General features: G+C 27.5%; 1 protein-coding gene across 1 annotated transcript in view; it reads right to left on the bottom strand.

Annotated features, from left to right (window-relative positions):
• Positions 1-8,300, bottom strand: part of LOC142320799 (uncharacterized) — a 154,316-nt gene extending 146,016 nt beyond the window's left edge. Inside the window, exon 1 of the mRNA XM_075358777.1 lies at positions 7,843-8,300. The gene's annotated coding sequence lies outside the window, so the exon portion shown is untranslated. The remainder of the gene's footprint in view (positions 1-7,842) is intronic.
• Between the last annotated feature and the right edge of the window lie 4,414 nt (positions 8,301-12,714).

Raw genomic sequence — 12,714 nt, 5'->3', positions numbered from 1 at the left:
AAGCTCTATTAAATCTTTTACATGATATCTAAGACTTAATTTTTTTTGGATGTTGCACAGAGGTAAAAATTTTAAGTGTAAACTTTAAGGCATGTGACATTTTTTAAATCCTTTTTGAAAAAAAGAAATGGTGCAAACTTAAGATAAATTAAAGATAACTTATGACCAATTAATAATAAATTGAACCATTAAAAAAATTATAGCCAGTCAAAGTCAAATTGTAGCACTATTTAACTGTTGTTTTAAAAAAGAAAAGAAAAACAAGCAAGTTGTACCACAAATAAGTGAGGATTCATCAGTTAAAAAAAGATAAAACGTTTTTATGAATACTGATATAACTGAAATCAGAATTAATTTTTATTAAACAAAAATGAACAGAATGAAAAGCTAATGAAATATTTTTTTTTAAATGTATATCTCTTAAAATATAATAATAAATTATCTAATGAACAACTTAGTATTAATTCCACTGTTGTAGTCGAGACCATTCATTCTCGTCTTCATTTTATCATAATAATCTCTCTTGTAATCTCGTATACATTTTCTTAAGATAAAATAACAAATCGCTCTGATGAAGAGAAGGAAGAAATGATCTTACTGTACAGCCAAGCTCTTACAAATTATTCTCTAACAGTCAGATGATTTGTTCAATGAAACATTCTACATAGATCAATACCAGTCGCTTACTTGCCACAATTATTTAAGAGATTTAAGTTATAGATGTTCCTCAAAGTGGTAGGTACATTCTTGACAATGTGGTCTATGTTCCTGAATAAATTAAAATACAAACAATCATTTCTTCAGACTGCAGTTAAAAGTGGTAATATCTGACATGTCAAAAAAAAAGTCTACACATATAAGGTGCAGCCACTTAAACAGCTAGGTGACGATGATCCAAATAGAAATACAATTTAGAAAATTGCTAAATGTGATTGATTGGAAATGCAATCTTTAACAGTCATTGCATATGTTTTAGCAATGAGTATATGTTTTACCGGTTTATAGGTTCAGTTAATCATTACAACAGCCAGTATTGGACAAATAGAAATTAAACAGAAGTCCAGTACTGGACTTTTGTTTAATTGTAAGTTCAGTCAGTACTGGGGATCTGCTTTCATCGAGATCAAACTCAGAATCCCCAAATCTAAACATTTGGGTATAAATTTCCAGAGATCATATTATTCAACAACCATTTTTAACAATCGAAAAAAAAAAGATAAAGTAAGGATATAGATTACATACATTACAGAGAAAAAATCTACAAAAAAATTCTTGTAAAACATCTAGAAAAGTAAATGATTTTACCAAAATATGTTTTTTCTTCAATGTAAAAAAAAAAATATTTTTTGTTCTGTATTCTTTTATAAATCAAATGAATCAAAAATCTGAATAGGAGTTTGTAATGTAAGACAGATTTACTATTTAATTTATTTATTTAACAATAAACATAAACTTCATCTTCATTCATAAAATATTGGCTTAAATAAATATTCATACCCTGTCTGGCCATGTACCTACCTACCTATCTACAGATACAGATGCGTGTGTAAACATGTACATAAAAACCCAAAAATATACTTTTACAAATACATAACGCAATATAATACAATCAGATGAAAATCTAGAATTGAAAGACTTATGAAGAATTATTTGAATGTACCACATGTCAAACAAGAAAACTAATAAAACATTTTATAATCAAAAACAGATGGATCTTTTGACATTTGTAGAAGGAAAGCTATTTATAAACTTTTATTTCATTTTCATTCCTGTTTACAAAAACAGACGATTAATATTTTGACAAAACAATAATGTATATGAAATATCAAGCCTGCAGAGTACATTTAACAACAGACAGTTAACATTTGATATTTGCTACTGAATTTAAGAAAAATATTTTGATTCTAACTTTTAATAATTTTTGACAATAAAATTTGGTAAGTACAGTGAAAATAAATGATGAAAGGAAGTGACATGTGTTTTATTAATGAACCACAAATTAATCCATTCCTCAACTAGACAACCAGATCTTCTGAATTTCTGTTGTTACAAACAACATTATTTTTATGCTATTAGTGCATAACTGTTCAGATCAAGCACAAACTGCAAAAGTAAACAGGTTTTCTAAGTTATACACCACTGCATTATCATCTACCTGTTAAGAGGGTCTTTCTAGTTCACTTTTAGCTGATCATAATTTTAACAGTACTTTTTTACAAAATTTTATTTTCATAAATTACTATGACCTGTAACAAAGTTTTCTTACTCAATAATTTTGTATTTGTACTTGCTGCTCTAATAAAATTTTTTCCTGCTTTTCTTGATCCGGACATATGCCAATGGAATTTTGTTTTACACCCACAAAGTATTATATCTTACTACCTCAATCCTTCTTATTTCTGATGATATACCTATTCTTGATAACATAATTATGAACTTATCTCGCTAAAATATTGATCTTTTAGTAAACTTTACTGAACATTTCTAAACAATTTCGCTACCAGTCAGACCTATCTGAACTGTTAATTCATTCTCAATCGGTAAAACTGATTTTAAAAATTATTAATCAAAATTTTTATTTAATTTATTCTTAGAATAAATTTTTACTGTTTTTTTTTTTCAATAAAAAAACAACAATTATAATTAAATAAAAAATGTAATTAGTAATTAAAAAAAATATCTGCATTGACCACTGAAAAAAATATAAAACATTTAGGTAACTAATTAAACTAATTAACACCCTACTGAATACTTTACTCTTTATTGATTCTATAAGTTATCACACCAGTGTTTCTGAACTGGATTTTACACGAACTAATATTGGTTTTACTAGAGTTCATCAACATAAAAAAAAAACGTGTTAGTCTCATGTCATTAGAATTTGTGATGAAAGACTGGAAATTTCTGCCCACAAATATTGCAGTAGCAAGGAAAATTATTCATCATACTAAGTTGAAAGATTAGAAAAAAATATTCTTCATGGATGAAAGAATGAGAAAAAGAATATTTTGTTGCCATATAATATGAATAGAATGGTAAACAAATATGATATTCTTTAATAATATATATATATATATATATATATATATATATATATATATATATATACCTTTCCAGAAACATTTGAGTAATAAACAACTTTAAAATTATTTTTGCATAATTGAGGCAACTTTTATCATAATTATTAAATTTAAATGGAGATAACCATACAAGAGGTTAACAATGGAAAGTCATACAGAGAAAAACCTGTTATTAAATTAAAAATATGGAAATAAAATGTATTAACATTTTTTTTATTATTACAACTGTAATTACTATTTATTTAATATAGATTTTATCTATATTTCCCATAATTATCAGGTATAATATAAACATGAATAGATGATTTTTTCCCCCATTTTTAATTAGAATATTATTTTTAATTAAATTAATTTTTCTGGAAGGAAACTTCAATATGATTCTGAAAGTAAAGTTAATGTTATTTTATATTTGCTTTCACGAATTTATTAATAATATTAATTTGCATACATCAGTGAAGGGAGTCAACCTGCATTTCTATCTATAACAGGGACCAGAACATTCGTGAGTCAAAAAAATTCAGTGGTCAGTTGAGTAAAGAATCAATGGTAGATAAATAACTAAACCAGATTTAGTTTCAGAATTCATGTGAAAAATTAAGTTTGAATTTAAATGCACATGTAAAGTATGTGTGTCCCCCAGTATTATCTAATCATTTCTTTTTAAGTCATCCGACTCCAATCCTTAATACATATTATCTTAAACTTTTTATATTACATTCTACAAGCAATCATTACTAAACTGTTATTGATATCATTTTATGACGTCCTGTGGTCAGAAATTACATTATCTGTTATTCACCTAAGTATTCTTACTAATTATAGAAATTACTGTCCAATTTTTTTCAATCTTTTTGAATTAATAACTGTATATCAATTTAAACCATATAAAAAGTAATTATATATGTATATGCATGCACCTTCCCCAACACACATAATAAGTGAACACACCAACAAAAGTAATTTTCAGTTTTTGTTTTATTTCAATTTATACATTTAATGATAGTAACAAGGTATGCTTTATTACAACAGTGACCATAAAAATTTCACACACATTTTGGTTATGTTTTTAGATTTAGATTTTTTATACATAAAGTGTTTAAATTAAATATTAACTTGTAAATTTACTCAGTCATTTTATTATTTACATACGATGTTAAAATAAACTCTGATACTACTTGCTTTTAATTATCCAAATTTACATTTAAGCAGGCAATACATAACCAAGTGAACAAAAATATTGACTATTAAACACATCCTCCTCTAATGTTGAAAATTTTGGCTCACGTAATCTATAACTTATACATATTAACAGAAAAATGTCTCATCTAACAAAAGTGGTTGTGAAACCTTAAAATATACAAATATTCACAGAGTAAATCGTTTAATCTAAGTTATCTTATCACTATTAATTGCTACAGGCAAATATGTACATTTTTCTTGATGAAATATCTGATAATCTTGATAATATACTATTTAACATTAAAAGTTGCATAACATAATCGAAGAACGATACACCATAAAATTTTAATTAACTGTACAGAATGAGCTAGTAATTAATATGAACAATATTAATCATTTACAACAAATCCAAATTGTAAACAAGAGTAGAAAGAGTAAATTTAAGTACAATATATTGATAAAATGTTACAGAACTGATTATTATTAACCGCGCTGATTTAATGCTATTGCATCAAAACATAACATAAAAATCGGATCATTCCTCACAACCTGATGGTATTAAAACAACCAAAACTATAGTTTCAGGAATAGTATCCAGAAAACATAAATGTTTAAATAAAGAAGAAAAATGCTACCAGCTGAAGTCATATTAAATAAACTAGTTTCAACAGAAATCAAAAGTTGACAACACTGAAAATTAGTTAGAAAAAACCATTTAACGTGTAAATTACAACAGAAATTATAATAGAGCAAATGAAAATAAGAGTAGTTTCACAGAAGTAGTAGTTTTAATAAAATATTAACACTTTCTGATTAAGTATTTTCCTTTCCATACTCAATAGAAATAATGGATTGTGTTCTATGATAACTTTTTGATTTATAAAATCCATCCCAAGCTTCTTATGGCTTTGAGTTTGACACATGTACAACACCTAATGAACAACTGGCACTAACTAATTCTTACTAGTGTGTAATGTTCATTATAGCATCAACTTTTCAGTGAACAGAGTGAACATGTTACTTGACTGAATATTCTTTCATTTACTAGACTTGGCTGACTTTTTTTAAATTTGTATGGTGAAACAACTGATGAGGTTATCATTACCTAAAAAAATTACCATTTCTACTAGTATAAACACTTTCAGACCTAAACTAAAAACTGTCACCATCTATGTTTCTTTCAAATTTCATAAAAATTAAAAATATCAACAGCGCACAGTACTAGTCAATAACCATACAAAATTCTTGTAATCATTACACATTATGACATTTTATACTGTCTAAAAGATAAAATTTCACACTTTCTAATAATAAAAATTCAAAAATTTATAATAAATGTATCCAGCACTTTTTCACACAAATAATCAATCATAAAATAAATTAATGAAAGAAATGTTACCTTAATATTTATTATTCATTTAATTTTACAAGCATAGTTTACTGACATAGTTTCTAAACATTTACAATAGTTTTGTTAAGTTTTTTTTTACATACAGTAATTAGCGCTAGTACGGTACAATTTAAAGCAAGTAAGTAAGCACAATGGAACTGAACAGTCAGAGCACCACCAACTTGTTTCTTTTCTGCCAGCTTGCCTGTAGAGTTTTTACAATAAACACACACTCTACACACAATATAAAATGTTAAAATAAAAATAAACCAACAGAAACAAAACCAGAAATCACAAATCAAAACAAGTAAACAACGCCAAGTAATTGTACGTTTTATAACCTAAAATGCCTTTGAACACGAACAGCTGTTTTTATTGTTAACTACAACATCAACTAGATAGTAATGAAATTCATACTGAATCTTGATAATGGACTACTGAAAGAGTCTACATGGCCTAGCAACGAGTATAAGCCCATCACTGTTTACTATGCATTTAAATATAGTAGCCCAACATATACTTGGACTCCAGTCTTACGAACAAAATAACCTGTTGGCTATACTCGGGCTAAGGCCAGAAAGTGTTAAATAATTTCATTAAAAATTCCTGAAAATAAAAACTAAAAAGAATTTAATTTATAAGAACGAAAAATAGATACGAAGCAGAAAGGCTGTAGGACTCCAAAACCATAAACACACAGTGGATGTAAAATATTCACAAAGTCTAAAAAATGGATTTACAAAATAGTCACAGAAAAGCTAAATAATTGTTATGATAGACACGCAGCTGTAGCAAATCAGCAACCAAATTTGTTATTCTCCTGAGAATGACTGTGCCATTTCCAGGAGATACTGTTTTCTTGTCCTACTGCCAACAAATTAGCACTTAACACATATATACTAGCTTTAAAAGAAAAATTTTGAATTTTAATAAACACTAGGAAATTTATGACGACCATTAAAACAAAAACCAGTCCTGAATGATATTAACATCAGCACTATAACAATATCTCATAACCTATCACTTTTGCAGAACCTAACAAACACTCAATCTAGTAATCATTTGAACCAATTAATCAACACATGGTGAAAAATAATTAAATGTTTACACCTTGTACAAAGCAGTCAGCAACACTGATAACATTAATAACCATGAATGAATAAACATACTGGATGGTAATTATATTGAATAGTATAAAAATTACATTTACTTAAAAACACAAAAGCTTAATATTAAAACTGGCCTACTACAAAGAGTACACTAATAAAAATGGATCATTACAAACTTCTAAAATCATTTAAAATTTACACAAATAAATAAGTGTAAAAAAACGTTCACTGCATTAAAATGATTATATCAGCAAGAGCATCATATAACTAATTTGAAAAAAAAGCTGAATACTGACCATAAATACGAAACACAATGTATATGCACCAGTTTTATTTTTATCATCAATAAATAATCACTCCAAAATAACACCATAATTACTCAAAATTAAAAATTGAATTTAATTAAATATTTATTCAATAAAAATTCATTGATAAGATTCTAATACTGAAAATTTTAACATGAAAGTTAAATTTTTAATGCAATTTTGCAACTAAGGTGTAAAATATATGACTAATTTCTAAATAATACCTGAATTAGCATAAAGTACTGAACTCTAATTAGCATATGAACCAAACATTTAATGTTATCAAAGTCCATTACTACTATCACAATGTCTGAAAAATTCTGATACGAAAAAAATACTTTAAAAAATGCACTAGGAAAATTCATAACACCTTTAAAATGACAAGAATAAATTCGTCTATAGTTACAAAAATACGACAGTTCATACATAATTTATCTACAAGTAAACAACCACATTTTCATACGTGAATAGCAACATTACATTATGAAAATAAAAACTGTAATTTTTAATCTAACTAGAAATCTATACGTGAAATTCTCAGAAAGGAAGAGGGTTATCCTAACAGAAATTTAATATAACTACGAAATTATAATAAACTAACTGTTGGATAGATTTCAAGAAGACATAAGCCTAGGTTAAAACAGTTAAATATCCGACAGCATTAAAGTACGGTAAAGAAAAATATAAACTAATACCTTCAATTATTATTATATTGCACTAGATATTTTCTGTTACATTTGGAAATAATAATTCGCTTAAAATAGTACGTAAATACTCACATTTTGATTGAACTGCTTTCGTATAACACTACCACGCCATTTTCCATCGGTAAATAAACACAATGCCACTGTTATACCGTCAACGTACACAGACTTAGAGTAAACATAGGTCCAGTTTCTACTTGCAACGTGAAAATTCAATTTTTCGTAATTAAGTAAAGAATAAAAAATTTTATTAAAAAAAAAACTATTTCTATTACCTAAATATTCGAATCGAATATACTTTAAAGCTAAAATCGGAGCCGTCAATTTGGTTAAATATAAATGCTTAAAATTATATTTGATTTATATTCAAACGTACAACTATTCCTGCGAACTTCGCTCGTAAATTAAATACTGGAGATGTAACCAGTAGAGATGAGATAAGATAGCCAATATCTAAACGTACACTTTTTTATTGTAACGCTATCTTTGGAGGAAATGGACAAACTACTACAATGATTGGGATAGATAGAGAAATCACCAAACAACTCTCCGTGGATATGCAATTTTTTAATCATTATGAGTGTGTCAGTGGTAGGAGATAATCAGTTTTTAAGGATCTAGAATATACAATATGCAGTGTGACTCAAACTGTTAATAATTTAAAAAATTAAAGTATGCTAAAATACAATTGCATGAATTACTGTAGTAAGTTTTTACAAGAATGTCAAAACATTATAAAGACTATTAAAACATTTGACTCTTCGGTGTAATTATCTTTTAAAAGTAAGCATGATATGATAGCTCTTGCAGTGAACATACTGGGTATGACATGAAATAAAAATCTATGGGTACCAATGTCAATACTGACCAAAAACTGAACTAAATGCTTGCATTGAATTAGACACCGGAAGGTTTCATTAAGCATGAAAACTACATTTTTAATTAAAATCATCATCAAAATACTTATCGTTTAATTTGTTTTTATGCAAAAATTTTTCCAACACTTGTTTTTCTTACTAAGTTCCCAGGTTTTGTGTTTCCATCTTTATAGTAGCAGATAACGTAAATGTTAAAGTTCTATACATTACAAACATTTTCAGGCACACATCCTTTCACTACGTTTGGTTTGCCATTAGGACAATAGAAGCACTGGCACAAGGAGCCTGAAATACACCTTAAAATACAGAGAATTTAATATGTAAACCAGCTTTAGGTATTTTCAGGTTTGGATTTCAATACTAGTCATTAAATACTTAAAAGCTGTTTAAAAATAATATTATTAATCTTTTTTTTTTTATAGGGAATCCTAGAGACTTTTAAGAACATTAGAAAGAAAATAATGTAATCCTATCATTCAATTTTAAGAACTAATGTCCAGATTCAAGACTAACAAGGTCATCTTTAGTTTATTCTACAAATAGAATTGACAACCAAATCAGTTATAATCATCTTTCCAAATTTGATTACAATTTTTTATCAAGGGAAGACTTATTTTCTTTCTTTTTCCTGTTTAGTCTCGAGGAATTACCATTCAGGTATTATTTCAGAGGATGATATGTATGAGTAAATAAATTGTAGTCTAAGTTCAACCACTCCTGAGATGTGTGCTTAATTGAAATCCAACCAAAGAACACCGGTATCCATGATCTAGTATTCAAATCCATATAAAAGTAACCGCCTTTACTAGGACTTGAACACTGGACTCTCAACTTCCAAATCAGCTGATTTGCGAAGACGCATTCACCACTAAATCAACCCGATGGGTTGTCAAGGGATGACTGGAACGCTAAATACCAACACTTGGGATTCAACTTATCTCTTCAACAGAGCAGAATTAAAGTAATGTATAACAATATCAATTATTAATTTTTGTCCTCTGATGAACCAAGTATTAATCAACAGAAAAAGACAAGATTTCTGATTTGTTGGACATTTTATTTACAACGAACTCAAAAATTTTGTATTGACACTGAAAGCTGCATTAACAGCAAATAAGACTATAATCCTTTCATGGTTACTGTTGTAACAGTGAAAAAAAATCACTTTCTTTACAAATCTACAACAGCCATAATACCCGAAAAGAATTTCAGGCAATAGTAGAAGGTAAACATATCTATCAATCAGGAAAACATAAATGATCAGTAGAGTATTCATTTTCCTAGTCTACTGGGTAGCAGCAATAATCAATATCTGAAATTAAACATGCTGATCCTTGCAGAACTAATTATCCAAGAAAATAAGAGGAGAAGGATATCTCTTAAGAACCGTTACACAATTAGAAATACAGTTGATGAAATTAGATATCTGTTTTTAATATAGCTGTGGTTAAGTTAAATGTTCTGCTTGATAAAATAAAAAATGACACAGTGCAGGTGTATTTTGATGGTTCTCTAAATTTTAGCAGAAAGATTTCTTTGCTTCTAATTATGATGCTGATTCCCTCTCAAAAGCTATCAGTTAAAATAGCTCCTCTTATAAAAAATGAGAATAAAAAATTTGGGCAAACAGAAAAGTCAAAAATATTCTATCAGTATCTATTTTGCCTTACAAATTTGGAGCTAGCTGCAGGTAATAGAATACATTCCCAAAGGGAAAGGACTATTATGATGGTTATCTGCAAATCCTAATAATTAGTTCCAGTCAGGCAGTGACAGTAACTGAGATGTAATGGGAAACTGTCAAAGGAAGGGTTGAAAGAACACTTAAAAATGTACCATAAAGCTGATAAGGATATTGCACTGCATGTATCAGCCAGTTATAAGTAAGCTAACCCATCGCTGGTTGGTCTAGTGGTTAAACTCATCATCGCAAATCAGCTGATTTCGAAGTCAACAGTTCTAAGGTTCAAATCCTAGTAAAGGCAGTTACTTTTATACAGATTTGAATACTAGATTTGGATACTGATATTCTTTGGTGGTTGGGTTTCAATTAACTCACATCTCAGGAATAGTCAAACTGAGACTGTTCAAGACTGCACGTCATTTACATTCATACACATCATCCTCATTCATTCTCTAAAGTAATACCTTATGGTGGTTCTGAAGGCTAAACAGAAAAAAGTTATAAGTAAGCTGTTACTTCCTTTGTACAGAAACTTGTATGACCTTGAAAAGCAAATAGTTGTTCATAACATAGGTCCTGCAATAATGGATATGTAAATCTGGATAGCTGAGACTAAAGGATGATAAATTTTAAATAATAGCGCTAATTAACCTTAATTTACAAATATTTCATTTTATTAGTACTTGAAGACATACTCAATGATTTTGCAATTAACTCCTTTAAAATTATTTTGTTATTGTTTACTTATTCTATTTATACAGCAATACTTATTTTTACAGCATAAATATTATTTCATAAAATATTTACTTTTTTCTACCATAATCACTTTTTACTTTCTTGTATGACGTAAAGGAAGTACTGTGATCATGAAAAATCTTTGTTTTCAGATTTCAACAGAAATATCCATTTGACCATCCCTGAATCCATTTTGACTAGTTTCAGCATACGTCTGCACTTACATATGTATGTATTTCGCATAAATCAAAAACAATTAGCTATAGGATGTTGAAATTTTAGATCTAGGACTGTTATAACATCTAGTTGTGCATCTCTCCTTTTGATTGCAATCGACTGAACCAAAAGTGTCCAAAAAGCCCAAAAATCAAAAAATTTAGATTTTGGACTTTTTCTTAACTGTAGTAATAAGCCCTCATTGAGAATTTTTCAACAGTACACCATAAGTGGTATTATTTTCATTGGTTCCAGAGTTATAGCCAAATAAAACTTTAATTAATGAAATATTTTCTTCTTACAAGAGGAAGGCACATTGGTTCAAATCAGACTATATCTCTTTTTTTAATTTTTTTTTTTAATTTTTTTTTTTAATTTAAATATATTGATTTATTAATAATTATTAACCTTTGTAAAAAAACATTTTTGATAAATAATAACTCAATAATAATAATAATAAAATATGAAAAAGTCTCAGAAGTTATTAATGAAATAAAATTTTATGTACGTTTCATTTAAAAAATATATATGTATATTTGAATGTAATTTAATAGGCATACAAGGAAGTCATGTAGTGTCCACATCAGATTTTTTAATTTATTCATATTTTGTACAAAGTAATGATCCACTGTTCATAGTTTTTCCATGATTTTCTTAGTCCTTCCAGACAAATACCGAAGCAGCTTTTTTTTTAATGTATGGAATAGCAAACCCATCATCCCTACATGATATGATACAATTATAATTATTGAATGACCTCAATAAAGTATTTAATTATTTATAATAATTCTTGAAAGAAAGCTACATTCCTTTCAGTACTTGTAGTTTCTGAGGTAACCAAACTAACTGGTAGTTGATGTGACTAGAAAATCAACTTGAATTTAACTTACTTTGGGTTTTGAATGCTGTATCATTGTAAGCAATGGAAAACTACAGCTGTATTTTTTGAAAAAAATTTTTTCCTTGCTTCTTTTATTTTTAAGCAATAGATAAAATTTTGTGTAAAATATTCCAGAGGTAGTGTATTCTCACAATTAATACAATTTGTTATCGTTTTAATTACTATGTTAATAATAATAATATTACTTATTTTTCATTGCTATTTATCAACTCAAATAGATTATAGTTAATTAATTTAGCAATCACTGCAATAAATAAAATAAATAAATAGTATGTTGTACTTGTGTTGTTCATGCACATGTACTTGCTGAAAAATAGGAAGAGCAATTAAAAAAACTGATAAGGAAATTCATACTTCATATTTGAAATCAGCACTCAAAACTACATAAGATTCTGCAAACACCAATCATGTAACAAAATCTTTGTTGACCAGCTATATTAAATGCTCATTAAAAAAAGTTAACTAGTTAAAAGATGAACTGGATTATGTTTAGTTGTGAAATTTAAGATGGGGATGTAAAATCATATTCAAAA

The sequence above is a fragment of the Lycorma delicatula genome, chromosome 3 (assembly GCF_047948215.1).
Source record: "Lycorma delicatula isolate Av1 chromosome 3, ASM4794821v1, whole genome shotgun sequence".
NCBI classification, from domain to species: Eukaryota; Metazoa; Arthropoda; class Insecta; order Hemiptera; family Fulgoridae; genus Lycorma; species Lycorma delicatula.
This window is presented reverse-complemented; position numbering and strand designations above follow the sequence as displayed.